A 26,505-nucleotide genomic window follows, 5' to 3' on the forward strand; every position below is an offset into this window, starting at 1 on the left:
GATATGACACCTCTAGGAGTGTAGACCCTCTACCTTTAAAAAGAATGAATATCACACAACCAGCTCCCCCACGACTATTCCAATGTTGTCACCACTGCAGGCAACCATCTGTCTAACAAAACATTGCTACACTTCAATTGGGAATCAGGATTCTTAATGAACAATCAAATGGCCCTCCTATATCTTTGAGCAACTACGGTACAGATTCAACACATATTAATACAGTCCAAGACAATTCCACCTTAATGACAATCTGGCATCTGGAGTACACCTCTCAAGGTAATCATGAAGTATTGAATCAGGGTAACTTTGTCAAACTTCTGACCTCACAGCCAAACCACCATTAAAACTCTAATAACATAGCTGCTATACAGTTCATCCCTTCAAATATACTGGCTCACAGGGAAGCAACTGCAATGACATGCTCTACCCAATCAGCAGTCAACACAATCTGTGAAAATTATAAAATCTCAGAAGAGTGGGGTGTTATGTTATGTTAGAGTATCAAGAGAGGAAAGATTAACATTTGGAGAAAAGCCAGGTCTTCACCAGCCTTCTGAAGGTCAGGTGATCAGGGCTGCTGTGGATGTGAAGAGGGAGGGAGTTCCAAAGGGCGGGAGCCAGTAGCTTGAAGAAACGGCCACCTGCTGTGGCCCTCTGTATCCGAGGGACTCTGGCCAGAAGCAGATCCGCAGCGCTCATGTGGATGTGTAGTAAGAACATAGTTCACTCAAGATTCTTGGGCCGATGCCCAAAAGGATCTTATGGGTGATACACAGCGTTTTAATGCGCACTCTCTGTTTTAGGGGATGCCAATGTAGGCGGCAGAGGAGATTGGAGCACTGCACTGTCCAACCTGAAGAAACACATATTCTGTGCAGTAGTTATAAAAAACTAATTTGGCAAGAAAAACAAAGCTATGAGAAAGCACTCCAGATTGAGCTTTTCCTGGCCTGCCATAATAAAAAACCAAAGGAGTTTTGGGTCATCATCATTCGCCTCAGCAGAGAGATGGAAATAGCTCAATTAAATGGGAACAATGTTACTTCTGAAAAATGGATTGCACACATCAGCACTGTTTATAAAGCCAGACCAGAATGCTACAACATGCATTTTAGCTATAGTAAGCCTAATCCCGCCCATAAAAGACCTGAGGCAACCGATGATCATCCTCAATATGCATCAACTTTTACAGCCAAAAGAATACCAAACCAAGGGGCATATGTACAAGCCCTATCGCCACAGGAACCTCAGTTTTTGTCACGTTTCTGTCTCGATAGGGGCTTTGCCTTATTTGCAAGGCAGCGTTAAGCCACTTAACATGTAAATAAGGACCCCTTTCACGCTATGCTTATTGTGAAAGGGGTGGGTGTTGCAGTGGGCATTCCACCACAACACCCATTGATTTTGACGCTGCCCCCTATTTACAAGGGCAGCTAAATAAGAGGCAGCACAAGAATTAAGACCAGGGAAAACCTGGTCCTCAGTTGGAGAAATGAGGAGAAATGCTTTATTACTCCTCGTTTTTGCTTTTTTCATGTGTGCTGCCTTGTGCCTTGTCCCCCTTCCTGCCCTTAAACAACCTTTTCAAAAATGACATTTTGTGACTTCCATGTGTGCTGCATTAAGTGACAAAAAGGCATTTCAAGATTGTTTATATACAGGAAGGGGCACCTTCCTGTACATAAACAATCTTTTTCTTGCATGCAGACACCCTTGCACTATGGAGCAAGGGTGCCTGCGGTGGCGCTACACTGCTAAGTGTAGTCCCAGCACAGGGGGAAATGCAAGGCTGTACCATATTGTTGTAAATATGGTGCAGCCATGCATTTCTGAAGTGGCAGAGTGAGGCATTAAGCCATGACAGCTAATGCCTCACTCCACCACTTCTGTTGTACATATCTCCCATGACATAGAAAAGTAGAGCCGATGGCACCCCAGGTCCCAACAGCATCCCTTTCTCAGTGTATAAGCAGGATGTTGAGATTTGGCCCATCTTGATGGAAAACCTGTTTAAAGCCTGTCTTACCACTGAATCCATCCCTTTATCCTTGCAACTAACGATAATGCATCCCATTTATAAAAAGGTACCAGTGGTGAGCCCTGACAGCTACCATCTTATAGCTCTCATGGATGTTGAGGCCAAATATTTTGCCTCTCTTCTTCTGGTAGACTTGGATGCATGGGCAAGCTCAAAAAAACTGTTACCTTTACACCAAACTGGGTTCAGACCTATTTTGGGCACTATAAACAACCTTGGGGCTATCAGAATGTTGGTGGCAAAGCAGATAAGGGAAATGGGTTATTTTATTGCTGCTTTGTGGATTATAGCAAGTCTTTTGACCATGTCAATTGCCAGCTGCTCTGGTCCAAGCTTAAAGCTGAAATATGCCAGATGCCCTACTCTGTAGTTTTCAATCACTTTATTCCATCACTTGGGGCAGAGTAAAACTGGCAAATAATACAGCAATCTCCGAAAAGATGAAAACTGAACAAGGCGGTAAAGAAGGGTGCTTCTAAGCCCCAGCCCTTTTGAACTTGCTCATGTGCGATGTGGTACCCGTGCTGGATTCAGTATTCAAGGATGCAGCAAATCCACACCATAACTGTATGCTTTATGCAGATGACGTAGACTTTTTGAACCAAACAGCTACGGGCCTGCTATGGCTGGTCAGCAAATGGGGAATGACTGTAAATTTTGAAAAAAAAACGTTCTGGAATTCAGCAGGAAAAGGAAAACAACGAGTGCTTAGTGCCTGAGCAAAAGCCACCGGATTTATTTATTTATTTATTTTGAAAGTTTTATATAGCGCGAACAAGATCTTTGCAGATATCAGAGCGCTTTACAAAGCCGGGAATACCAACAAGAGAGTGAATTTAAACATAATAAGTGGGAAGGGTAGGTACGTGAGGGAGCAAATTAGTACAGCAAATCAATAATATAAATATAACAGTTAAAAGTGTGCATAGGGGGGCGTGGCCAAGATGGCGGGCTGAGAGGACGCACTCGCCGAGAGCTCCCGAGCCCCTGGAAACCCTGAACCGCTTATATCCGCTGATTCCCCCCGGGACCGAGCGGGGACCGCACCTGGTGACCCCCGCGGTGGTGTGGAACAGTCGGCGAACCCCAGGTGTCCCGCCGCGGTGGTGATTCCGGCCAGATACCGCCTGAGACGGCGCCCGCTGATCGACTTGTGGGAGGCCCGAGAGCCGCGAGACCTTCAGGCTTGGGGTCCCGGCGGCGTGATCCGGCGACTGCGAGTGGCCTGTCGGAGTACCTGCGCTGCAGCGACCGAGTGGGTGCCGCGGCGGCCTTTGCCGACGGAGCGGAGCGGAGAACGGGGACGGAGGCGTAGATGGCCTACGACTACTACGCAAGACCGGGGCTCGAGAACGCCTGCTCCACGTAGCTGCTCCGGCCCACCCCTGGCCGTGGCGGAGCAGACTCGCGCCCCCGGAGTACTTGCATGCCCGGGCGAGCCGGCCCCGGTTGTCCCTCGCCCTGCGGGCCTGCCCTTCGACTGTGTGCATCGAATTCGGGCCTGTGACGGCGGTAGGCCTCGTTCCCTGGGCGTTGGCCCCATTGACTGTAATGGGCGGCCATCTTGGAGACCTCAGACCGGTAGCCCAGCCTTGATCCGGGCCTCAGCGCTGCAGTGCTTCCTGACCGACGACAGAGTGCCCGACCGGCTTCCGCTGCTCAGCGGCCCTGACCTTAGGCGCCTCTTTCCCAAGCTGCGGCCATCGGTGACTCCCGCCCGCCAAGATGTCGAATGCCAGGGGTCAGAGGAGGGGCGACCGAACTTTGCCGGACATGTTGGGACGTGGTGCCCTGCGAAGCGGGGGGAGCCAGGCCGCCCCGAGCTCCCCGGCCCATTCCAGAGGCGCTGATGGCGGAGAGCCCCCAGTGACTCGATCGTTCCTGGAGTCGCTGTTTAGCTCCTTGAGGGAGGATTTTCAGACTTTGAAGCAAGAGGTGGCCGGAGAGGTCCGGGAAGTCCGGAGAGAAGTGGACTCCCTAGGGGAGCGAGTTAACACTGTGGAGGAGGCTGGTCATTCCAGAGATGAAGAGATAACTCACCTGCAGCAGGAGGTCCTGCGGCTGCGGGAGCAACAGATTGAGCTGCAGGCCCACGCCGAAGACCTCGAAAACCGGTCCAGGCGGAACAATATCAGGGTCCGGGGCGTCCCGTCCAACGAGGAGGGTGACGACGTGACCGCCTACCTGGAGGCTCTCTTCCGCGCAATCTTAGGGGAGTCTGAGGACTTTCGAGTCCGTATCGACAGGGCGCACAGGGTGGGCCGCCCTCGCAGAGCCTCGGCGCCCCCCCCCGGACATTTTGGCCTTTCTGCCGGACTTCCCCCTGAAGGAGCGGATTCTCCGCGAGGCACGGAGGCAGCAGCCTTTCTGCTACAGAGATCACCCGGTGGCCCTCTATCAAGACCTATCCACGGTCACACTGCAGAAGAGGAAATCTTTCAAAATTACCACAGACTTCCTTCGGGAGCATGAAACGCAGTATTCTTGGGGGCACCCCTTCCGCTTGATCTTCCGGTGGAACGGGACACTGCACCAGCTCCGGTCCCTCCAGGATGGCTGCACCGTACTGGGAATCACGGCCTCGGATGCAGACACCCCGGCGCCGCGCCGCAGGCGAAGCACTCGAGATGGTTGGCAGCAGATCGGGGAGAGGCGCTCCCCCCCACCGGAGCGACCTGACTCGCCCACGATTCGGGCGGACATGTCGAGCGCTATCCAGGAGGCCTCCAGAGCAACAGCGAACAGTGATGTGGCCTTGACGGCCTGAATGTACTCCGGGGGGAGTCTACATTAGCTTTTCATCATTGCAGGTGCGAGGGTTCTGGGGGTAGGGGGGGCGGGGGTGCTGGTGGTGGTGGCTGGACGTCCACTTGATCGACTTTCCACGGCCTTGTTCGATAAGGACCGGACTGGGACAATGACTTTTCTGAATGGCCTGAGAAGCGGGGGGTGGGAAGGGGAGTTGCAGGGGAATGTTTCACGTTGGGGGGTTTGTTGGGGGGTTGGGTGTTGGGGGCAGTGTGGAGCTGGGTGTGTGAAGTTCCGGGGGAAAGGGGGGGGTCCACTCAGTTGGGGGGTTTTGGGGTTCGAGGACTGTACTGTGCCGTAGGGATGTTTGCTTTCGCTTTGTGCTGAGGTTTCTTGTTGTGGCCTCTGTGTTTAGCCCGCTGGGCCTTGCCCGCTCTCATGTGCGTTTCTGGGGTTCCCCTCCTTGATGGCTCTTAAAGTTGTCACTTTGAATGTGAAGGGGCTGAATAACCCGGTTAAAAGGCGGGCCATCCTGTCTCTGTTGGAGAACTCTCAGGCCGACATCTGCCTATTGCAGGAGACCCATCTGCTGGCCAAGGATTGTCCCAGATTGCGCACCCCCAAGTTCCCTACGCAGCTCTTTTCCTCCAGTGCTTCTAAAACGGCTGGTGTGGCGCTCTTGTTCTCTAGGGGGTTCAGAGGGGAGGTTTTGCAGAAGGTAGCGGAACAGAAAGGGAGACTTTTGGCATATAGGATCAAGGTGGGGGGCTTGGTGATAACTGTAGGCTCTATTTACGGCCCCAATGACCATCGAGACCAATTTTTGCTCAGGGCATTGGAAGATGTCGCGTCCACCTCTGATAGGCACATTGTACTAGGGGGGGATTTGAATTTGGTCTTTGATGCGGCTCTGGACAGGTCGGTGCAACGGCGCCACCAGTTGGGAGAGCTTTCAGGCTCGGTTCGTACCCGGCTGGAGGAGCTCGATATGCACGACATGTGGCGCCGCCTCCACCCCGTGACCCGTGCATATTCCTATTTCTCTCATGCACACAAGTCCTACGCGAGACTGGATCATCTTCTAGTGACGGGCCCAATGTTCGCACTAGCCTCGAATGCCGACATAGGAGTTCTCTCTCTTTCCGACCATGCGTCGGTGGAGGGTACCTTTACCCTACCCCCGGTGGCTCGTCCGAGAGGGGTCTGGCGCCTCCGGGACACGCTGCTGCACAGGCGCTCGACGGTGCAACAGATTCGCGCAGCCATAACGGTCTTCCAGCGGATAAACGACAACGACGACACCTCCCGCGCGACGCAATGGGCTGCCCTGAAGGCTGTGCTCCGGGGCGAATTTATCGCTATCTCCTCGGCGGAGAACAAGGATCGCCAGCTCAAGAGGGACGAGCTTACTCAGCAGGTGCGGGAGCTGGAACAGGTACATCATAGAACGGGCGCCCCCAGAGTCTGGAGGCAACTGAAGGCCGCCAGGAAACTCTTGTCTGCTCTTGACACCGACCGGGCGGAGTACGCGATGCTTCGCCTGAAGCACAAGTATTACACCGGTGGAGACAGATGCGGCCGGCTCTTGGCGCACAAGCTTAGGGTGCAACATCAGCAGCACCGAGTGAAAGAGCTGGTTACTCCTACCGGAGGGCCAGTCACGGAGGACGAGCGAATTGCGGACGTTTTCCGTAACTTCTATGCTGACCTCTACACAGGCGAGTCCCCCTCCGCCCGGGCGGAGGCGGACTACTTGGAATCGGTGTCGCTCCCATCGTTAACACCGGAACAGGCCCAGTATCTGGAGCGGGAGATCCGGATCGAGGAGGTGGTTACGGCGATCTCCCGGCTTAAGACGGGTAAGGCCCCGGGACCGGATGGCTTTATCCCTCTTTTCTATAAGACCTTCTGTCAGGAACTTGCGCCTCTGCTGACGCGCCTGTTCAATACATTTTCGGAGCCGGGGGCCATCCCCCCTGAATTTCTCCAGGCCACGGTTTCCGTGATCCCGAAACCGGGCAAGGACCGGACTGCCTGCGGGTCATACCGCCCTATTTCGCTACTGAATACGGACCTGAAGGTCTTCACTAGCATACTGGCAGCACGCCTAGCACTTCATCTCCCGGGCATGGTCGACTCGGCTCAGGCCGGCTTCGTGCCAGGCAGGCAGACGGTGGACAACACGAAGAGGGTGACTCATATTCTTGAGAAGGCCTCCAGGATTCCCGGGGAACGCATGCTCCTTTCCATAGACGCTGAAAAGGCGTTCGACAGGGTGCACTGGCCCTATCTAGAGAAGGTCCTGGGCAAGTTTGGGGTCGGTGAGAGGTTCCGGCACCTGATTTTCAACTGCTACCGGTTTCCGTCCGCGGTGGTCCGGGTGAATGGGGGCAGCTCCCGACCCTTTCCAATAGAGCGTGGTACGCGACAAGGATGCCCGTTGTCCCCTCTGCTCTTCGCTCTTTATATGGAGCCGTTTGCTCAAAGGGTCCGACAGAACCCCGATATCACGGGGGTCAGGATGGGAGAGTTTCGCCATGCGCTCAGCCTCTATGCAGATGACATCATTTTGACGCTCGATGACCCACGGAGGTCCCTGCCTGCATGTATCGAGGAATTGGACCTCTTTGCCGCGGTGGCGGGCTTCAAAGTGAACCTCGGGAAGTCTGCTGCCCTCGATATCTCGCTGAATAGTGCCACCAGAGCTGACCTGCAGAGGCTTTTTCCTTTGAGCTGGTCGGGGGACCGGATTCCTTATCTGGGGATCCTCTTAGCACCCTCACTCCCCGCGATGGTCACGGCCAATTACACGGCTTTGAGTGCGAAAATCAGAGAGGAATTGGCACGGTGGGATAAGGGCACGTTATCGCTGCTGGGCAGGGTGGCCGCAGTGAAGATGACCCTTCTACCTCAGGTGCTGTACCTGTTTAGGGTGCTCCCGCTGCAGCCCCCCAAAGGATGGCTCGCAGAGACTCAATCGGCCATCACACGTTTTGTGTGGCAGGGCCGTAGGCCTCGGATCAAACGGACAATAGCTACGCTGGCGCCTGAGTCTGGAGGACTAGGGATACCAGACTTGCAGAAATATTTCCAGGCCGCCCAATTGCGCTATTTGGTGGAGTGGAGCCGGTGGGAGTCGGATAAACACTGGCTGTTTCAGGACCAGGCGGTAGCAGGCAGAACGCTACAGGAGGTGCCTTTCCTGAGACGGGCCCACCGGCCCCCTAACCTTTACGCCTCCTTTGTGACGCTTGTCCCGCTCCGGGTGTGGGACTCGGTGGCTACTAGGCATGAACTCACTACCTTTCCCTCACCCTTCACGCCGCTGATTGGCAATCCGGACTTTGGCCCGGGTATGGAGCCTGGAGCCTACGATCGTTGGCGAACGGCCCGTTGCTGCACCCTGTTTCATCTATATGGCCCGGAAGGTGTCATCCCCTTCCAGGACTTACGTCGGGATTATGGCCTCCCCGAGACGGAGCGTATGCGGTATATACAGGTGCGCCACTGGGCGCTACAACCTCAAGTGCGGGCGACGGCCGACCGGGAGATAACGGGGTACGAGCGCTGGCTAGTCACCCGCACGTCGGACACTAAGCTAATCTCCGATTTGTATAAGATGCTGCAACCCCCCCCTTTCATATCCACAACCCGGGTAGGGAACGCTGGGGGCGGGAGCTTGGTCGAGTGCTGAGTCATACTGAATGGGGCCACATCTCCTACCGGGCGCACCACTCTGCCTATCACACAGGGCTCACGGAGACCTTTACCAAGCTTTCCACCTATTGGTACCGCACTCCTGAGAGACTACACGAGATGGATAGATCAATCCCGGGAACGTGCTGGCGTAGCTGTGGTCAGAATGGCACGCTTACTCATATCTTGTGGGACTGCCCCCTTTTGGCTTCTTACTGGGAGGAGATCCTCAATGAGGTTGACAAATGTTTTGGGATAGAGCTGCCCCGATTCCCTGCTTACGTCCTATTGGGATTGCCGAATGGCTTGATGTACCCTCTCAGATCTAAAAGGGGTAGACAGATAGCTATAGCTTTGGGGTCAGCTGTACAAAACATACTCATACACTGGCGATCCACCACGCTCCCCACTGTTGTCGGTTGGCTGCAAAGATTGTGGCATGTCCTTGGCATGGAGAAGCTGTCCTTAGTGGTGGCAGGGGACGTAGATACTTTTGAGGAGCTGTGGGCGCCTTTCCATAGTCTGTTGTGCTCTGAATTCAAAGAAATCACCTGCCCTAGGTATCTCAGACTGTTGCGGCTGACACCGCCGCCGGACCCGCCTGTTTGATTGGTCTAGGACGGCATCTGGTAGCGGGGGCACACGATAGGTTGCTACGACGGGAGAGCGAGTGGTTGACGGCACAGTACAGGGGGTGGGGGCGGGGTGTGGGAGTTGGGGGGTAGTTGGCTGGGTGGGATATGGGGCAGGATTGTTTTCCCCACCTCTTTTTCTTTTTCCCTTTTTTCCCTTTCCTCCCCTCCCCCCCCGCCTTTTTTTTTTTTGTCTTCATCCACAGGTGCGCGAGCTGTGTTTCCAAGCATGATGGTGCCCACTGTGGCGAAAAACTTGCTCTGATATATCTAATGTACCGTACGCACTGATTATGAGGGCGCCTGTGGGTTTTTCTTTCTCATGTACTTTGTTGTTTCCTTCCTTACCCTGCTTCAATAAAATACTTTAAACCTAAAAAGTGTGCATAGATAGTCAGTAGCATCAATAGTACAGGTGAAATACATAGTCATAGAGATCGAACATAATAATACAGGTCGGTGTAGAGTCTTTCTAGATCTATGCTCATAGGTCAGGTGTATTTGGCCATAAAAATAGCTTTCACTTCTTTCTTAAAAAGTGTAGTGGAGGAGATGAGCCTAGTTTCAGGAGGGAGTGAGTTCCAGATCCTGGGTGCCATTCCTGAGAAAGAGCGTTTATAAGTTTTTTCCTTCCGGAATCTTCAAGGTTTTAGCAGAAGATTGTTTTTGCCTCTGGTGTTTCTAGAGCCGCCAGAGATTGACAGCTTCTGAGTGAGGTATCCGGGAGAGCTCAGGTGTAGAGCCTTGTGTGTCATGCAGGCGATTTTCAGATGTATTCTGGCTTCAAAAGGCAACCAGTCTAGTGATTTCAGGTCAGGGGAGATATGAGAGTGCTTTTTTGATCCAGTGATGAGTCTCGCTGCAGCGTTTAGGGAGGCTCTTAGGGATGATATCAAATAAGTATAAATACTTCGGATGTTGGCTGGACGACAAAGCAGGTCATTTAATTATTCTACACGCACTCGATAAACCAAAATCTGCTTTGTTACAATTTGCTTTTCAAGCTTTTCTCAAGCATATCAAATAGCATACTCTCGTACCTCTGTTGAATATAGTAAAGGCCAAACTCATCCCCACACTGGGGAATGGCACAAAAGCCTTCCCAGGTAAACTGGTCGCTTTTTTTTATTAACGCTCAGAGAGCCATCTTCAGATCATTGTTTAGGCTCCCTTACTATTCCTAATCAGCCCAGATCAGATTAGAAATCACGCTGAGTGATCAACTCCTGGTACAGAAAGCCAATCTGTTGAAATATATGCACTCAGCATGTGCCGCAAAAGAAGGTACACCGAAGAACTTAATCTGGTTGGAGTGCTATCCCCCAAACTGTCCAGCAAGCCAAAACTCTTGGAAGAACATCTTCCTTGAAGCCTTGGAACTTAAAGGTACAACAGCTCTCTGGAATTCAACCTACCTCCCCAGAAATTCGAAACAGCTTTAACCCCTTGGGGGGGAGGGGGACCGTGCGGCACCGCCATGCCCGTGACAGAACCACTCCATCACGAGCCACGGGCGCGCTGTGCTTGTGACGGAGTGGTTCCGTCATGGCCCCGCCCGCTCAATAGAACACGCCACGCAGGAGCGGAATTGATGCTGCGCAGGCGCGGACACCGGCGGTGACAGAGCCATTCCGTCATCAGCACAGCGCGTCCGTGGCTGGTGACGGAGTGGTTCCGTCACCAGCACGCAAGGAGTTAAGCAAAGAGTTTCATAAGAGATCTTTTGCACCTGACTGTCGGACCTTTATGAGAAGAAAACACACGGATTTCTTCATCAAGAGCAACTCCCAAAGAGGGATTAAAAATAGATCATCGAATCATTCCTACTGCATTACCAAAGTTAAGTATTGTCACCTCTGCATGGGCTGTTTCTCTTCATTAGATCTTCTGTCTTCATGGGGGTGCCCCACTAGCAGTAATATGTGCCGTCTTTGTGGCTTCTTCCGAAGTCATTACCTCACCTGCTCTGTATATGCCCCATATGAACACAGACGTTTTCTTCAGCTCTTCTGGATTAAACAAGGGACACGAATAATACAGGCTGGCACGAATGATGCCCACCCACAAGCAATATGTAGCATGATAAAATATCTGGACATAGTGGACAAAAAATTAAGTAATTCAGCCACATGCCCCACTCCTTTAGGTCCCTGTGGCCTTTACCCCGGCGGGCATCCAAGGCCGCGATAATAGTTAGCATGACACTTCCTGATTTAGCACTTTAAAAGATCTTCTTGGCCCCTGACCATTTCTTCTTTTCAGAATGTGCAAACCGCAATGAAATGTTACTGTGCTCAGCTCTGGAATTCTTAAATGAATAACCTTTGTGTGACAATTAATGGTAGCTACACAAGCCCTTTACCATGTTGCATTTACCCTCTGTTAAATGTTGTCTACCCTCTCAACCCTGAAATTTTCTGCCAAGTTTTTGATGTTGGATTGTTTTTTTGGGCCTGTTGCCTGCGAAATATCATGATTTTTAATAATAGCATATGGCACTTTATGATTCAGCACTTTAATAATATTTTTGGCCCTCAACCAATTCTTAGTTGTTTTTAGAATGTATAAACAATAATGAAATGCCATTATGCTCAGCTCTAGATGTTTCAAATTAACAATAATTTGCACCACAATCACCATTTGTAGACTAGACTATCTTGAGATTTCGCATTTGCCAGTTACGGTTATTGGAAACTGCTATGTGGTTATTTAGTTAGGCCCAGTTGATTTTAACATTTGAAGTAGCTACACCGCTAAATGTCCTGATACCCGACAGATTTTTACACATAATAGCACACTAGGTGTCACTGGCGTCTTAACTTTTCATGAAGTCACTGTGATGTACACAGTGACAATATTTTTATGCATTGATTTTACTCCTTCACAATATTATTTTATGTTCCTGTCACTTTAATGGATTTGATTGTCTAAATAAAGTATTTAAACCCTGGTAACAACAATAACAATGGAAATCTGAACCATGCCAAAAGTCTAGAAATGTGCTATAATGCACATCCTATAGGGTCCATTTGGGACATAGGTGGCAGCTATCAGTGAGTACTATATGCTCCATATAAAATGTAATTACAGTTGCCCAGCATCTTATCAATCAATCAATCAATCATATAATTTGTAAAGCGCACTACATACCCGCAAGGGTTTCAAAGCGCTGAGGGGTGGGGAGGAAGGGGGTGCAGTTGCTACTGGTCGAACAACCAGGTCTTGAGTTGTCTCCTGAAGGTTAGAAGGTCTTTGGTTTTTCGTAGGATGAGGGGGAGGGTGTTCCACATCTTGGCGGCGTGGTGGGAGAAGGATTTGCCTCCGGCTGTGGTTCTGCGGATGTGTGGGATGGTAGCCGTTGAGAGGTCTGCGGAGCGTAGATTCTTGTTGGGTACGTAGAAGAAGAGTCGACTGTTGAGATAGGCTGGGCCGGTCTTGTGGAGTGCCTTGTGTGCGTGGATTAGGAGCTTGAAGGAGATTCTTCTGTCGACAGGGAGCCAGTGCAGGTTCCTCAGGTGGGGGGGGGGGGGGTTGTGGTCGTGGCTCAGGACGTTGAGGATCAGGCGTGCAGAGGCATTTTGGATTCTTTGCAGTCTGTTGATGAGCTTGGTCGGGTCTCCGGCGTAGAGGGTGTTTCCGTAGTCGAGTCTGCTGCTGACTAGGGCCTGGGTGGCTGTTTTCCTTGTGTCTGTCGGGATCCATCTGTAGATTTTGCAGAGCATCCGGAGGGTGTTGAAGCAGGAGGAGGAGACAGCGTTGACTTGTTTTGTCATGGTGAGTTTCGAGTCGAGGATGACTCCCAGGTTGCGTGCGTGGTTGGTGGGTGCGGGGGGTCCCCAGTGATGTGGGTCACCAGGAATCGTCCCGTGCTGAGGGAGCTGGGCCCAAGGATGAGGATCTCCATCTTGTCTGTGTTCAGTTTAAGGTTGCTATCCTCCATCCAGTCGGCGTTCCCTGGTGTAGGTTGGATTTGGCAGTGAGGGGGTCCTTGGTGAGAAGAGGATCAGTTGCGTGTCATCTGTGCAGGAGATTATGTTAAGGTCGTGATGTCGGGCGATGCATGCGAGAGGCACCATGTAGACGTTGAACAGCGTTGGGCTGAGGGAGGATCCCTGTGGGCCGCCGCAGATGATCTCGGAGGCTTCGAATTGGAACGGGGGAGGCGGACTCTCTGGGCTCTGCCAGAGAGGAAGGAGGAGGTCCAGTTCAGGGCCTTGTCTCAGATCCCTGCGTCGTGGAGTCGTGTGCGTAGTTTGCGATGGCAGACTTTATCGAAGGAGGCAGAGAGGTCCAGGAGGATGAGTGCCGCAGTCTCTCCGTTGTCGAGTAGTATCCTGATGTCGTCTGGTGCGGCGATGAGGGCGGTCTTGATGCTCTTATTAGTTGAAATGTAAAGACAAGAAACTTTCAGGTTAGAGCAAAGACTAGTCACCAAAGTCATAAAATAACCTTAGCCACCAAAGAGTACAGGGCTGTAGTGCATATACTTTCAATACTCTCTTTGATAGTCTTTTGTTGTACACTTTCTTTGGTGCCCTGTGAATCTCCTTTATCTTATCCTCCATACGGTATATTTTTTGCTGTGCACTTCCTTCACCTCCATCTTTTTTTGTAAAGATTAGAATGCTTTATTGAGATGAAATACAAAGAAAAACATCAGTATACATTGTACAAACAAAGGTTAAATAGTAACATTACTAGAAATCGGAATAACAAAATTGGGACTATATTAAGAAATATGTGATTCAAACCAATTTGAACCTTCTAAACCTATACTTAGAGGAGTGCAATTTAGTATTTAAGAAGGAGAGGAAGGGGAAAGAAAGAAGGCAGGAGAGAAAAGAAAGATAAGGGGGAGTGAGAATCGGCAGCTGGATTGTAATGTAAAGATAACAATTTTTTTAACATAATAATATTAAGAAGGTTCATGGCAAAGTACATACATACAAGGTAAATCAAACGGGCAACCTGGAAAGAAATGTGGTGAGTGGTAACCAAAGCAAGCTCTTTTTGATCAGTAGGGGTGTAGAGGTGGCATAAGCACGATCTCGTTCTATGATGATGACATAATAGGTTCCACCAAGTTTGATACGAGATGTCCTTCCAATTGGAGGTGATAATCTGAAAAAATATAGCTATAAACAAATCAATAAATTTACCCATGCTTGCCTATACATTCCAGATGGAAGAGGAACGACCCAGAAAAACGTGTACAATATCAAAAGGAAAATTGGTAGATAAAATGTCATTCAACTTCTTCCAAATAAGTACAAAAACTCTTCACCAAAGGGAAGAGAAAGAACATGTGGGTTAAGTCACTATTACCATGAGGGCAAGACCAGCATTTTGTATTGTCCATTAATCGGAGCTTATGAAGATCTGTGGGGGTGAGGAAAAGCCTAGTATAGAAATAGTATAGAGTCTGCATAGTGCTCGTTGATCGTACGGAGGTATGAATTTTTGCCTAAATGGAGCCCAAGGTTTGAAATGAGAATTCATGTGCCAGATCTTTTTCCCAGGGAAGTTCAATACTGGATTTGGTTCTAGGAACAGAGGGATGAGACAATATCTTGTATATATGGGAGGCCTTGAACTGAGTTGAAAAATCTAGAGAGTGGATGTCTGATTCTAAGAGGCTAAGGAAGAATTTTGGGATTAGAAGTGAGTGAAGGATGATCTAAGGTGAGGATACTCAGGAGCATATAAAGGAGATATATCAAATTTATCTTGGATCTCAGTGAAATCTATAAGAGACCCATTGATCATCAGGTGCTCCAATGTAATAATGCCTATATCAATCTATTCTTTCCAAAAAAAGAGCTCTGTTTTCAATCTTTAAGTGTTTGTTACACCAGACATGAGTAAGTATAACGTTATCTGAGTGAGAGAAGTGAGCTTTAAACAAAGAAGTAGCAACTGCAGACGACTGTGAGAAAATGGGAGATGAAAAGCGTCTAAGGGGTTGGGATAATCTAAGAATGGAAGGGGCTAAAACTGTGCCATTTCAAAGCTCCAAAAATTAAATCCCAGTTTACCCTGTCGAAGGCTTTTTCAGCATCCAATGCGATTGCAGCAATCGCTCAGTTCACCTTAGAGGCTAAATCGATAATATTGAGGAGAGTCCTTGAATTATCTGTAATGGACCATCCTTTAATATAACCTGATTGATATATTTTAATTAGGTCTGGGATTATCAAATTAATACAAAGGGCTAATAATTTGGCAACAATCTTACAGTCCGTAATAATTAAGGAAATGGGTATGTAATTTTTACAATAAGAGGGGTCTTTGTCCTTTATAGGGATCAAACACAACATCACTTGAGTGAAAGAACCCTGTGACACATTGGATGCTAAGAAATTATTTATGAGGGTTAACAACTGAGGGACTAGGAATTGCTTGAAATGAAGAAGAAAACATACAGTTAAACCATCTGGACCGGGTGTTTTATCTTTGGGAAGGTGGATAATAGCATTGACGACTTCTTGTTCTAATATAGGGCTATCAAGAGATGTGTATTTGATCAATTGTAGGGATTGACTCAGGAGTATAGAGAGAGGTATAATATTCGGTGAAACATTCGAAGATTTTAGTATCTGTTAAATGTCTAGCTCCTTTGCTATCTGTAATGGCAACGATCTTGGACTTTTTTTAATTTTAAGATTATTGGCTAGGTATTTGCAAACTTTGTTTACAGCCACCGTACATTTTTGCATTAAATGTAAGAAGATTGTTGCAGGCATTATCCCAGGATATATTGTTACATTGCATTTTAGCCATAATGAGATTAGACAAGTTATCAGGACAATTCATGTAAAGTAAGCATGCTCTAGGGCCTTGATTTGTTTTAGAATTAGTGTAGCAGCTGTAAGGTATTTTTTTTCTGGGAGACAACATCTATTATGAATTCTCTAGCAGTAACTTTAAAATCATCCCAGATAAGGTGGAAATTGTGAAACAGAGGAAAGATTATTATTAAAATGCATAAACTGTGTGAATTGTTCAACAAATTGAGTGTCCAACAAAAGGGCATTATTAAAACGCCATCTGCATGAGGTAGGTGGATATGAGGGATATTCCATATCTAATATGACAGGGGCGTGATCAGAGATGAGAATGGAGCCAATCTCAGCGTTCGTCACAAATTGAAGAGATAATTGGGTGAGAAATATTATATAAATTTGGGAATGAGACCTATGAACAGGGGAGAAAAAGGAACATTCCAGGACATCAGAATGGGAAATTCTCTATGCATCCATCAACCCTTTAGCTGTAATTGCTTTGTGAAAAGTCTTCTGCATATTATTAGGGATACATTTGGCTTGGGATTTACGATCTGAAAAAGGACCCATAAGTTGATTACAGTCATCACCCAAAATCAGGTTTTCTGAGGCATGAGAAGAAAGGAGAGTGGAAAAATCATTCCAGAATACTAAATCAATACCATTGGGACCATATACATTACAAATCAAAAATTGAGTATTATTGACTTTAACATTTAGTAAATGCCCTCCACTATTAATGTCCTTGGCCTCATTTTGCAAGCAAACAGTTAAAGATATGTGAAATAATATTACAACAGCATTTTTGTTATTGACTGCTGGATAACAAACGACATCTCCAACCCATAGTTTACTTAAAGAAGACAAATTGTGTTCTTTAAGATGTGTTTCTTGCAATAACGCTGCAATTTGGCAAGGTGAGATAATACACGTTGTTTTTTAATTGGATTATGTATCCCGTTACATTCCAAGAGATAATACGCAGACCACTCATCGAAAAAAATTATTGCACATTAAGCACTTAGAAATATTAAACTATAAAAAAGTATAATAAGTGAAATGCAAAAGGCTAAGTAGAATTAAACAGTACAAATCCTGAATGAAGATACATCTACAAAAGATAAGAAAAAATGTAGACCGGAAAATAATGGAAAATAGAAATTGAAAGATAGGAGTGAGAGAAGAAGAGGTGGACAGATGTAGCAAAGTAAACACAAGAGGGAGAGAGTGATGAAAAACCACAGCAGTGAGAACGTATTGACCAAGAAAAGCTGCAGCCAAGAGTAAGATATAGAAGAAAAGAAAAAAGAAAAAAGCAAAGGACAGGAGAGGGGTCAGGGGGTTAGGGGAGAGAGGCAAAAGGAGAACATCATCTCCCTTCAGATATAACAAAAGAAGAGATGACAAAAAGCCAAAAGGCTTTAGTCGTAATAATCACAAATAAGAACAATAATGTAGAGGGGGGCGAAATAGACAGAGGTTACCCAAAAGAGGGACACTGAGGAGAACAAAGTTAATGACAACGGAGGATCAGAAAAACTGTAATCTAAAAACATAAACATAACAAAACAGTGGAAGAGAACTTACCAAACATTGGGGAAGACAACGCAACGGAGTGAAGCAAACACAACACAACATGTGGACAATGCAAATATAGACCTCAGCATTGAACACGATAAGAAAGAGAAACCTGTGGGGTAAAAGAGAGAACATGTAAGAAAACAATTAAGTTTTGCTCAGTTCTATAACTTCTCCTTTGTGGATATGGATGACATTTCTAAGCTCTGTAGGATCCTCGAAAGTAAAAGATCTGTCCTTGTAAGTTACTTTGAAGAAACACGGGTGAATAAGGCCATAGTGAGAGTTCATGGATCTCAGCGTTGGTTTGAGGTCAAGAAATTCCTTATGACGATTGGCAGTTGGCTTAGAGACATCTTGACTGAAGAAGATTTTATGACCAGACCAGAACATCTGTTTGTGTTGTTTAGCTGCATTAAGGATCGCCATAAGATCAGAGTACAGCAGGACTATGCGATGATTCCCCGTGGTTTATTTGTGGAAGATACATTCTGAGGGCTGATCCTGTGTGCCCTTTGAATATTGAGGTCTGTAGATTTTGGCAAACCAACTATCTGCGGAACGTGAATTTTCAAGAAGGCGATTATGTCCGACCCTTCAGAACCTTCCGGAATTCCATAAACTCATAGATTGTTGCACGTTTTTCGATTTTCTAAATCTTCTGTAGTTTTCTTCAGTTGCGCAACCTCACAAGTAAGGAAGTCCACTTTAGCAACCATATCCTGTGCATCACAAACATTTTGCTCAACACCTGAAAGCTTTTGAGTACAGAACCGATAATTTCTCTTCAATACGTTGAAGTGTTGCAGTGGTTTCAGACATAAAAGGTCGAATGTTGCGCAATTCGTCCATAATGTCTTTCAACGTTAGAGGAAGAGACGCATTTGTTGGAGATGACGGGTCTTTTTTAATACGTTTGTTGGCATTACTGACTGTGTCTTTGTGACCATTGGTAGTAGAACCAGCAGCCCCCTGGGGCTTATTTGGGTGCGTGGCATCCATTTACGCAAAGAGAAAATTACCCAATAAAAAGACCCACAAAACACCTCTCTTAAGGCGCAAAAATCTAAATCTGCACAAACTACAGTATGATAGGAAGCTGAATGAACAAAACAGCTGGAGACATAGTTGGACATATTGCCCATAGTAGTTCTAAATAGAAATGAGGAGACAACGTAGGCACATGACGAGGAAAATAGTTGTCTGTTCTAAATATCCTCTCTAATTCGAAAAAAGAGATAAAGCAGTGATGAGAGTCAATATTGGTAGAAAACATCAGCCACAGGGGCATCACTGTTGCGCCGTAACCCATGAAAAATTCGGGAGACAAGCACAATGTGAGGCATGGAGTTACAGGAAAATTAGGAAAATGTGCGCAAAAAGACCGCTTTGGTCTAAAAAAAACTTGCCTCAGTACTCCAAACAACTTCCAACAGGGAAATCCATAATTATAGCACCTCTTCGCTGATGAGAGAAAGGACTTCGGCACCTACTGATCCTCAGCGTCACGGAGCTCCTCTAGAGGGCGGCCATCTAGGATCGCCGCTGCCGCACCCCTCCCTTCACCTCCATCTTAGTTGTATTTACCCCTTCACCACCTTATTATTAAATCCACTTGAAAAGACTCTTTGCATGCAGGGACAAACTCAGGTTATAGACGCAGTTTCTCTCTCCTGACCACTTCTGGTTTAGAGAGAGTTTTCCCTTCTGCCCTTTCACTTCCACTGGTCTGCTCCCTCTTTCCTCCTGCTGCTCCTCTGAGTCTCACCTGCTCTGTCTCTCTGCCTTTGCTGGTCTGCTCTCTGTTCCACTTCGCTGCTCTTGCACATCTCAGTTCTCTCTATGCCAATCCTTCCTCTTCCAGTTTTGAAGACACTCCTTCTTCATAGATCTTCAAACCCAATGTCAAATCCAATATTCCAATACTATTAAACACCAGTCACTGTTCCAGAATTTTTGGACTTAGCCTACTGATTTTCCACCCCATGCTGCCTTTGAAAGCAGCTCTTCATGTGACTCTTAAACCTGCCACTAAGACGTTGAACACACTTCTCCTTAAAGGGGAAATATGTCCTTATTCATAAAAACTGTTCTAAATGGGACCATAAGGATTAATAAATTGATATCATTTCTTGTTCAAATTATGTTATTATATTTACTCACATTAGTTCTCGTGGAAGGAAGTTCACCAGAACCGCTCCATGGCAATATGAAATATAGAACAATTTTGCAGCCTCTTTTTCTCTGTCTCATAGATATATGTATATTGTGAGAAAGTGGATTATTAGTTGGGATAGATACGTACTTCACCAAAAGTAATAATGACACTTTTCTTGTTGGGTCCAATATAGGTTTCTGTAATTTAAACCTGAGCTCAAACACAGGTAGCTATGAAACTGAGCAGACAAGCTTAACGTATGAAAATGTGCTTCGCATTTAGAAGTGCCATACGGCGAACCTGCATGACAGTTTCCAAAAATAAAAGAATTTTCTACATCCCAACTTTTTTATTGGGTGCCCAAAAGTGACATTTGCCATTTTATTTCCCATAGAATACTGTGCCTTTTGATACAAGAAAAGAGCTGAATATAATGAAAACAAACTTGGAATGTAAGAGGAACCATTCTTAAGGATGTTTCTTTGCTTGGCTTGATGTAATTCCTGTCAGTGGTTTTTAAAAATGAGTGTTTAAAAAGTGTTCTGGCCTGGTAATGGATAGGGTAAATTATACAGGTACCTGGACAGTTAATCTGTGTATCCTACACAAATTCATGAATGCAGAAATAAAAAGGCATGCCATTGGACTAGGGAACCTTTCCTCCTGTTATCTATTGTAGATTTGTGAATCTGGCTGAGGTTTTGCAAATTCTCAGCACTCTAGTTAGGTCGCTCCCACAGAATATGTATGTTGTAGCTGCCTGTTAGACCTGTCAGCCTTAGGTTGGTCTTCCCCCAAATTGTTTGCCTTTCTCCTCCATTTTTGCAGATTTTGTTTTCATTGACCATAGGACTCTACACTCTTTACCACTGTTAATCAGTGCCAAAGTGAATGTGCTCACTCCTTAAAACATGGTAACATTGGCTTAATGCCAATTGGCATGTTTAATGTACTTATAAGACCCTAGTAAGTGGTACTACTTGTAACCAGGGCCAATAAATTAAATGCCTCAAGTAGGAGTGCAAACTCATTGTACCAACCACTTAAGTAGCACCTTAAGTATACCAATATGTACTCGCAAATTGCCCATGCAATTTCAAGGGTGCAATGGTGTCAAAAAGAAACCATATTGCACCCCTTAAATTGTGATGTGCACCCATGTTGCACACACACATGGCCCAAGTGCGTGTGTGTGAAACCTGAAACTTTGAAAAAAGCATTTTATTGCATTTTTCAATTTTTGCAAATTACAGACCAGTATGATTTCACTGTAATTTGCGGTCCCAAATAGCATATTCGCTATTTCAAAGTACTTCTTGAATTGCATTTAAGGAATCGCAAATTGCGATTCCTTAAATGCAATCGCAATTCAGGAAAAAACTTGCAAATTCTTAAATTGCGCTTGCCAAACACTTTCATGCATCGCTAAAGGCCAATTTGCAATCGCAAACGGATGATTTTTGCGAATCGCACCGTATGACAATTTTTTAAGAGTGGAAATATATATAACTATTTTTTTTTTTAAAGATAATCAGATCGTATTTCAGATTACATTGTTTTTGTAATTGTATGACTTTTCAAATCAAAGAAGTTCTATGCTGCATTACTGTTATGTCGCTTTCACTACGAACAATCTAACAGTTCTGTATATTAAACAGTATAGTTGTTCTAATTTCCATCATGCATCGTTCTTTTACTTTTCCATTTGATCCATGAGTCTGACTGCAAGTGTCGAATGTGATGACCATTTTAACTCAGAGGAGAAAAGTAGAATATCTGCAGAAGCAGTGGCTGCCAAAAAATACAAGGCAGTCACCCATGTGCCAACGCACATATTTTATAATAGTCCGCTGTGAGGAAACCGAGAACTGATCTCTTTCTCCTTTGTTTGAGAACAGAAAATGTCTGTTTTACACACAGGGAATTTACATTAACAAAACGCTAGGACAGAAGAAGTGATATGATAAAGAATAGGATTGGAAGTAATGGAGATTCATGGTAAGTAATCTAATTATTACTTCTAATACCCTCTTCGTTTTTCCTGTCCTTACTAATAAGGAAGATCAAATCTAAATTTCATTTTGATTCCGTCTCCCGCTTAAAGTGAGTACCTGTATACTAGAGACTCCAATGGAGGAATATTCAGTGAAGCCTTAATAATAAATGCATCTTTAACACCTTGGCTGCTTGACTTATTCCCCTACTGTGCTGGATCATAATAGAAATGGGTGTGGTCACACCTGCATAGCTAGGGGGGGGGAAGAGGGGGGCGGACCGCCCCAGGCGGCACTGTTTTGGAGGCGGCAAGATGGTGCGGCACTTGTGGCATTTGCACGCACGTTGCACGCACGTTGGTGTGCTGCACGCGCGAGTCAGGCAGTCTCTCCTGGGCAATGGCAACCTCCAGCGTGCGCAAAGACATGGGCTAATGTGGGGACGAGACACAGGTGAGGTCCCAGAGTCATCCTGAGCTCAGCTGCCGCCTGCGGTGTGCATCGCCGGCTGCGCAAGAGGCATGATCGCGACAGGCGGTCTGGGTGCGCAAAACACTTCTGCAGCCGCCGGCTCACAGTGAGAGTCTGGGTGGCGAGCGGCACAGGGGCCCGGGACAAGTCTGAGTGGCCAGGCAGCCGTAGAACAGGCTGCAGCAGAGTGCACCATCGATGGGCAGCAGTGCAGTCACGCACGGATGGTCCTGCTGCACTGGCTCTGTGAACTCTGCCCCCTGCACAGCTGCCTCTTCGCCCTCCTTTCACCTCTCCTCCTCCTGCCACTGAAGGTCGCGCTCCCTCTCCAACTCACAGGAACTGACAGCTGGGAGATTCACCCGACCCCAAGAACTGCCCTTGGGTTTTTAAATTGTAACATACCTCCGAGTGAAGTCAGCGCCACATACAACTGCAAAAAAATATTGCTTTTAATATTCAAAGGTTAAGCAGCATTTTTACAGGCTAAACGCTCATGTTATACCCGCCCAATAAAGCCGTTATAAGTTCTGCTCTTTAGGTTTTCCTAAAGTTTAACGTGAAACTCTCAGCAAATCTATTTTTCCAAATTGGCTTTTCTAAGTCTACTTCTTTGGTTACCCCTTTCTTTCTTTCTTTCATGTGGGTGAAAACTGCTGTGATGCATACTGAAACGGTGCATAGTTGGCATAAGGGACTTATCAAGGTATTTACATTTTTTTAACTTCTTTTTATTAACCCCTTCGCTGCGGCGGCTATTCCGCCGCAGCGCTAAAGGGGCGGGGTTGGCCACGCGGCGGCCGCATGCTGGTGACAGAGCCGCTCCGTCACCAGCCGCGGTTGAGCTATGCTGGTGACGGAGCGGTTCCGTCATGACCCGCCCCGCTCATTAGAACGCCCGCGCAGGCGCGAAATCAGCGCAGCGCAGGCGCGGCGGCCGGGCCCTGACGGAACCGCTCCGTCATCAGCACAGCTCAACTGTAGCTGATGACGGAGCGGTTCCGTCATCAGCATGGAAGGGGTTAAACAATGTCAGCATGGAAAAACGGTTACATAGGCATGCCCTGAGGTACGTGTTCCCTCGATGATTCACACAATCTGCGATTCATAAATATGGTATTACAGACAATTAGTCCGGATATACACTAGGGCCGAGTTTAGCAAATTGAAAGACAGTGAAGTACCGGGGGTGGTGGCCGAGCCCTCTCAATCTTTTCTCCTGAGGCTTGCATGCACCCCCATGCTTAATTGTGTCTCAATGTTAATTGCTTAGACTTGCAATGATTCAGAAAAGGGGGTGATGATGAACAGAGTGTCTGAATTAAGCAGACTCCCCCAGTCCAAAGATCAGGGCTTGATCCATCACCGTTATTTATCTCACTGCCCCATCCCAGCTCAGAACCTGGCTATATGCAAATCAGTCTGTCCTTGGCCCAGTGCATCATGGGAACAGGGCAGACTAAACTACCAAGCCAATTCTTCACCAGAAAGGAAAAAAGCTACCGGGGACCGGTTTCTGGCATTTCAGCCGTCTTCGGCCCGGCTTGCTTGAATCCTGATGGAACAGTGAGAAAGGGACTCATGTCTGAGTATACCCTGCCACACCTATAGTGGCCAAAAACGATTCAGAAAAAGGGGTGGTGATGAACAGAGTGTCTGAACTAAGCAGACCACTCTTACCCAGTCCAAAGATCAGGGCTTGATCCATCACCGTTATTTATCTCACTGCCCCATCCCAGCTCAGAACCTGGCTATATGCAAATCAGTCTGTCCCTGGCCCAGTGCATCATGGGAACAGGGCAGACTAAACTACCAAGCCAATTCTTCACCAGAAAGGAGACAAGCTACCGGGGACCGGTTTCTGGCATTTCAGCCGTCTTCGGCCCGGCTTGCTTGAATCCTGATGGAGCAGTGAGAAAGGGACTCATGTCTGAGTATACCCTGCCACACCTATAGTGGCCAAAAACGATTCAGAAAAGGGGGTGGTTATGAACAGAGTGTCTGAATTAAGCAGACCACTCTTACCCAGTCCAAAGATCAGGGCTTGATCCATCACCGTTATTTATCTCACTGCCCCATCCCAGCTCAATGCAACATAGCTTCAGCCTCAGGTTGTTAATAAATAAAGGGCGGCGCCGCACGCCCTATTATCAGCAAATTAATTTTTTATCAAATTGCTCAATGTGTCTTTTTTAGATAAATTACAGTCTGCAGAGGGCTTGTGACCTCTAAGCTATGCGTGTACCCTTCCATTTCCAGTACTTTGCTGCAGTTTTAAAATCTTCTTACAGTTCTCTTTGCGCAAATGGGTGTAATTTCTGATATTTATGTTTCCGTTGTTATTTTTGCTTGTTTTCCTTGCGAAAAAAGTGTCACTCATAGTTGTTGAAATGTCACTCATAATTACGCTGACATTATAAAAATGTCACACTTAGCAATCTGAAACCTTGGCAGTTATCCTTCCTTTATGTCCAGCCTGCTGTTGTTACCTGTACTTCCGGTGCCAGCTGCGCCACTCCACGTGCACAAACCATGAGCTGAACATTGTAGGCATTGCTCTGCAACTGCAGAAACGTAGACATGGCCTCCGGTTGTACAGTGGGGTGTCGGAGAACATTCCATAAAGTATAGAACCCTGCGAATGCTGGTAATTTCTAAGTTTTTATTTCTTTATTTCAAATTTTATATCACACACAGACGATGTTAAAGTACTCTACAGTTATTTTTTTACAAATAAATGTGAGAAATGATTCCAAATAATAAACATACATATTTACAAAGAAATGTTCAGGATGATGTCAGAGCACTTTGCAATTTGTAGATACATATTCTGAGAAATGCATCTAAGTCATGCAAATCCATGTTAGCAAAGATGTGTTGTCTTATAGTGAACATTAAGTCGTCAGTTTGTTCTTCACGCTACACTATTTGATTTAAGAAATGCACTGCATATGTGGCGGTGCAGGTACTGGGGAGAGCTGCAATTAAATGTCACAAACGTAAGTGTTAGTATGGTGGCAGTCTGTGTGTTCTCCTTTGTACTGCCGGTCACCGGTGTATTTAACTGTGTAGCCTTGAACCGTGTCATGTATGTGCATGTAACTTGCATGATCGAGGTAACTATTAGCGGTGATACTTCGTGAGTCTCGGTCCTTTTTCCCCAGCCCCCTCCCCAGGGGCGGCAATCTGAGGGATAGCCCCGGGCGCCACAAGCTCCAGCTACGCCCCTGTGTGGTCATGACGAGCTCATGAGCACGGAAGGGGTTAAGAGGTTAATGTAAACTGGAGCGAAGAAGCCTCTGTACCAGTATCTATGACCAATGTCTGCCAATAGGACCTCTGGAAGTTCGGCCTATGAGGCAAGCAGCATCTGGTGGGCCGACCCTGAATCCCTTCTAAACAGAGAATAGCAATGAGGGGTAATATAATGGCGGATACAGAGGATGCTCTCTGACAGAGGATGGACACTTAAAAATGAAGAAGCCATCAGACTTTCAAATACACCACAATCTTAGGTGAAGATTGTAAAGCAAATGTGGAAAATTAATACGGTTTGGTAAACATTATCTGCGTCATCTTGCCCTTTTCCCCCGGATACCACACTTTTTGTCGTACACACCCGCCATTTTAGGTGTCTTGGTCAGAACCACACTCTGCACGCCGCTGACCCCTAGCACGGCTCTTCTCCCTCACAAGCACACCCCCGCATGCTGCCAGCCCCCGCTCTCACATGCCTTGGGTCATAAACCCCTCTTCCACGCAGCTCTGCCTCGGAGCCCCATCCTGTTCCCAGCGCAACACTTCCCTCCATCCCTTTCATGGTCCCGGATCCCTTGATAACACCCCTCTTTCCCTTTGTGCCCGTTTGTCTTCCTCGTTCCCAGGCCGCCACCTGGCCCTGCGGATACTGTTATTGCCCCCCCCCTCCTGTACAGTAGGAAGCCTCCCCCATCAAAGGATCCAAGAGCTGATCAAAGCCCCCACCCCATGAGATCCGATCAACCTCACACATTCCGTGAATCGGCGGAATGTCCAGCTGTGCGATAATCATCACCTGTTGTGACCGGGGTGGGGACTTCAACTGTAAATGTGTGTGGGAACGGGCCTGAAGCGGGGATTCTGAGGATGTCTTTCCGTACAACAAAGGGTTGACAGAGATGTGTTTTATGCAATAAAGTAATAAACCTGTGTATAAGAGGCCAGGCCTCGGAGATGCAGTTAGAGCACCTCGTGACGATACTTGCTGTCCGAACTGATGTGTTTCTCCTCCGGAGAGAATAAAACTTCTGTTTCCTGCCTTCCAAGTCTCCAGCGCCTGCCTCTTTGTTTGGTAAACTTAAGTGGGTATAGAGGCGGCTAACGCCGGGCAACTTCGGAAAAGGTCTTCTGCCAGTACCTTTTTCAA

The sequence above is a fragment of the Lissotriton vulgaris genome, chromosome 10 (genome assembly GCF_964263255.1).
Source record: "Lissotriton vulgaris chromosome 10, aLisVul1.2, whole genome shotgun sequence".
Taxonomy (NCBI): domain Eukaryota; kingdom Metazoa; phylum Chordata; class Amphibia; order Caudata; family Salamandridae; genus Lissotriton; species Lissotriton vulgaris.